This window comes from Oreochromis aureus, linkage group 3 (genome assembly GCF_013358895.1).
Source record: "Oreochromis aureus strain Israel breed Guangdong linkage group 3, ZZ_aureus, whole genome shotgun sequence".
Lineage (NCBI taxonomy): Eukaryota > Metazoa > Chordata > Actinopteri > Cichliformes > Cichlidae > Oreochromis > Oreochromis aureus.
The window spans coordinates 54,402,021-54,406,346 of NC_052944.1; the positions used below are offsets into that span (position 1 = coordinate 54,402,021).

Here is a 4,326-nt window from a genome sequence, read left to right on the forward strand (position 1 = left end):
TTTACAGTATACTCTCTGTACTATTTACGGACATTTCCTTCAGCTATAAAACGGAAAATTCCGTTTATTCACAGTATATTTTCTGTATCATTAACTGATATTTTCCGTTAATAGAAAAATTGAAATTTCTGTTTTTTATTACTATTTCCAAGCACTTCTTTTCACTGTAACTCATTAAATATAGGATATATCTTTATATCCTTAAACGTACATTTCTATGCAATTACAACCTAGTACACCATATGCTCAAAAATTCATAAATTAAAACTTTTTAAATTAATTTGTGCTTCGTACACAACAACATTGGTACAATTAATGTTAAATATTCTTTTATTCTCCTTAACTCAAACACTATACTAAAATATAACGACAGCATCCATCTTGTCATAAAACGACTAAACAGCTGATACATGAACAAAATAACTCACAAGCTTTCAAATTTAAGCATTTTTATTTCCTTGAAATCTGGTTGCCCTCATGTAAATGTGTTTATTTATATTCATTCAAGTGGCTACCAAGTGTTTTCTTCAAACAGGACACCTGACAAACAAAAAATATAGTTAAGTCATATTTAACGATATGTTCACATTTAATAATATCCAGAGTACCTTTTAGTTAGAATCACTGCCTTGTGGTAGTTTTGCCTCAGCCAAATGGTTAAGGTGTGGTTTACATCCATGTCTGTCCACTTATGGTACAGTATACACATGTAGTCAGTTATAGCCAAACACATTTGATTACTGAATTGCATTCACTTCATTAATGAAGTGAATGTAATTCACATTTGTGTGAACATTTGTCCGACATTAACTCTTTGGGGTCTTTACCTTCAATATAACATACTTGACTGTTTAAGCCGTGCCACATGAATAAAACTGAACAGATCTAAAGAAGATGTTCCTGAACTTTGGGTTTATGTGAACAGGACGGATAGATAACCACAGAACTTTTCCCCATATGATAACTAAAGCACAAAATAAATTAAGACAGATTACTGTCCCAAACTTAAAGATAAAAGTGCATTTACTGGACTTGTTTTGTCAGTGAGGATCAAAGTACAATTAGAAGTGCTTGTTCTGATGAAAAGTTAAACTGTAAACAGCAGCGTAGTGAATAAGGATCCTCAGCAGTGACAACACTTAAACATCATAGTTCAAAATCCTTAATGCACACCTTTTTCCCCACTGTGTTCAAATGCTCTTAGCTGTTTAAGTAGAGGAAAAAGTCTGACATATTTCACGACCATTAAATGTTAGACAAGGCTCTGAAAACGAGGTTACGGTTACAAACAAAAACCTCTGCTTGTGCGCACACACCCTAAATCACAACAAATAAGACAATAGTAAAACTAATTACTACAAAGTGACACCAGAGGCTGGAGAAGAGCAAGCATAAAGTGACACATTGTGTGTGCACAATTTCTCTTGTTACCACTCTTCATATACCAGTGTGACAAAGTCCTGAATGCAGCCTGCATGTTAGTCCATGAAGGTCCATCTGAGCTTTAAATAAAATACACTCAGCTTTTCCTTGGATTTTTAGAGTTGCTCAGTTCATACAGGAACTGCAGCAGTCTGGTTAACGTGTCGCTGTGTTGCTCCTCCATCTCAGCCATTGAGACTAGTCGCAATTTATTCTGAGGAAAAAAAGAGAAACAACAAGACATTTTTAAAAAGTTTGTATTTTTATAATTTTTTTACCTTGAACATAAACAACAGAAGCAAAAAAAGGATTAGGATGGTGCGATATGACGATATATATCAGATGACGATATAAAAATGTCTATCGTTTCATATTATACGCTATCATTTGTTTTGTGGTGTTGCAAATAAACTGTTTACGGCAATATTTTTTCATGGTTTTGATGGTCACTGTAGTGGCTATATTATTTCTTAAAGTTCTCTCCTTCTCTTATACTTACAATAACCACACTATGGACGGACAAGCGACTGTTTTTACACGTACTTTCGTTACCAACAGTGACGGTAAAACCATCATGTGGCTCTGCCATCCGCTTGTTTATTTTCCACATAAACCTTTACAATAAAGCTCAAGTTTCTGTTGAGACTTTTCAAAATGAACTGAAATGATATACATTATACTCAAACATAAAATTTCAGAATATGCATCAAACAAATGACCTCAAATAAAAACATCAAGTAACTATAAATGGCGCTTACAGTCACCACTCAGATGAAGGCACAGAGAATACCAGCATGGCCAGCAAGGATGAGGCAGAACCAGCTAGCTCCAAGCAGATGGACCAGTCAAAACAAATGGAGGACCTTATTGTTAAACGAGGGGCTACTTCTGTAGCATGAACATGGTTTGGTTATGAAAAGTCTGACACGGACCAGAAAACTGTACTATGCAAATTATGGCACAAAACAGTCCCCACCACCACTCAAACACGACAAACCTCTTTAACCACCTACACAAGAATCACATGAAAGAGTTTCGAGAGAGTTTACGAATGAAAAGCAAAAAAGAGCCGTCAGGTGCTCAAAGTAATCCTTAGACTCCAACGTTAGAACAGGCTTTTCCTCGCAGCACGCCGTGTAACAAATACTCAGAAAGAAAATGGCGGCCGTTTAAACTCATGTCTAAAAATGTATAGTTTCATTCATCGGTCAAAACACTCGACTCCAGGTACATGACGCCCAACTGAAAACACTTCACATAAGTCGAGTTGCCCGAGAATCACAGAATTGAAAGAAAATGCACTATTTTGTGATATATATCGTTATCAGGAGAGATATGTCTTATATTGGGATGCGAGATTTTGGTCATATCACACAGCCCTACAAAGGATTATAATTCACGTAGAGTTGCATACACATAACGACATTCTGTTGCAACAAAAGCAGTTTATAATTGAAGTAACATACATACCTTGAAAAACTACATCAACCACAACATTAAATTCACCTTGTTTCTGTGGAAAAGGTGATCAGAGTTTTACTTCATTTCCTGAGACCAGCTGCTCTGGATCATCACCAGCTTGTATCTTCATCTTCTTTTTTAACTCGGGGAAGTCTTTCCTTTGCTTGGCCATTGCTCTGCACTGGAAAACCAAAGTGTGTGATCAAAGGTGAAATAAGGGATATTTTTCCACTGCAGGATTTAGAGTGCTTCAAGTAGTAATAGCTGTTGATCCATTTCCCAAATAATCTCTAAGGATCTGAATTTTTAAGAAAGATACAAATATCTCTGCTTATATTTGGCTAAAAGCTTGATATAGACATAACAGTTTATAATATGTCAGCATCCCCCACAAGGCATATAAAGCTCCTGCATACCAGCACTGCACTTACAATACAATACAATCAAGATATAGTTATTATTGATTTATTATTGCATTTTTTAGTAATAATTATTAGTATTTAATCACATTAGCACAGTGGGGTGCCAGAAATATTCCACATACTAGAAATGCTGCTCAGCATTTCATAAATTACATTTTCAACAAATGTTGGAGTAAAAACACAGTTACAGGGAAAATGTGTCTGTCTGCAAATATTAACTAAACATTTCTATGTGCTACAAAATAGACATAATTGTAAATGTAATGAGGTGAAACTATACTTTCAATAATATTACCACTACAGTCTGTTAACCACCGAAATAATCTATGCTGGTCAGCTAGCTAAAAGTCTTTACTTTAGCAGCCCAAATCAGAGGCTAACATTAGCATTTGCTAGCGTCAGCCAGGAAGGTCTGAGGCTTAAACTAGGGTTAGTGTAACTTTGCCTGAAACCCTTTAAAGTGTACAGTAGAGCCAACTGTAAAACACAGGTATTGATATAGTACTTATTAGAGTCCTAAAATAATTTCTTCCTCTCTATACATACAATGAAGTTCTCACTTTTCCCAGTTATCTACATCGCTGACATTTGCTAATTAGCTAGTTAGTGGTCACAGCTGTGTAATACCCAAAGAGACACAGACAGCTAACTATAATATTTATGAAAACTGGTTCAGCCACTGAAGGGCAAAACTGGTGGTATCGCAGTAAAAATTATTTTTAACATTAACTAAAATGAAAAGCTTAAGGCATGTTAAACCTAAATAAAGATTATTTAAAAAATGAGTCAGCAAAATATTCCTGAGTTGTCTGGAGACAGCCGAAACCAGTTAACAAATAAATTAACAATTCTTTCTAAATAAAAATGCGGAGTCTTTTGAAAAACATTATTTTAATTAAAGAAAACATGAGTTTTAATACTTACCACGTAAATTTTTATGGCAGTTTCTCCAACTCCAGAGTCCAAAATCCAGATGAAGCCTGAAAGAAGTCTAATGGCTGCTCTTGCTCTGACTTTTCCC

General features: G+C 35.2%; 1 long non-coding RNA gene across 1 annotated transcript; it reads right to left on the bottom strand.

Moving 5' to 3' along the window:
• Positions 1-230: 230 nt before the first annotated feature.
• LOC120437776 lies at positions 231-4,326 on the bottom strand. The gene is made up of 3 exons (XR_005611402.1): positions 4,230-4,326; positions 2,929-3,064; positions 231-1,636 (listed from the first exon to the last, which is right to left on the bottom strand). It is a non-coding gene; the product is annotated as an uncharacterized LOC120437776 (long non-coding RNA).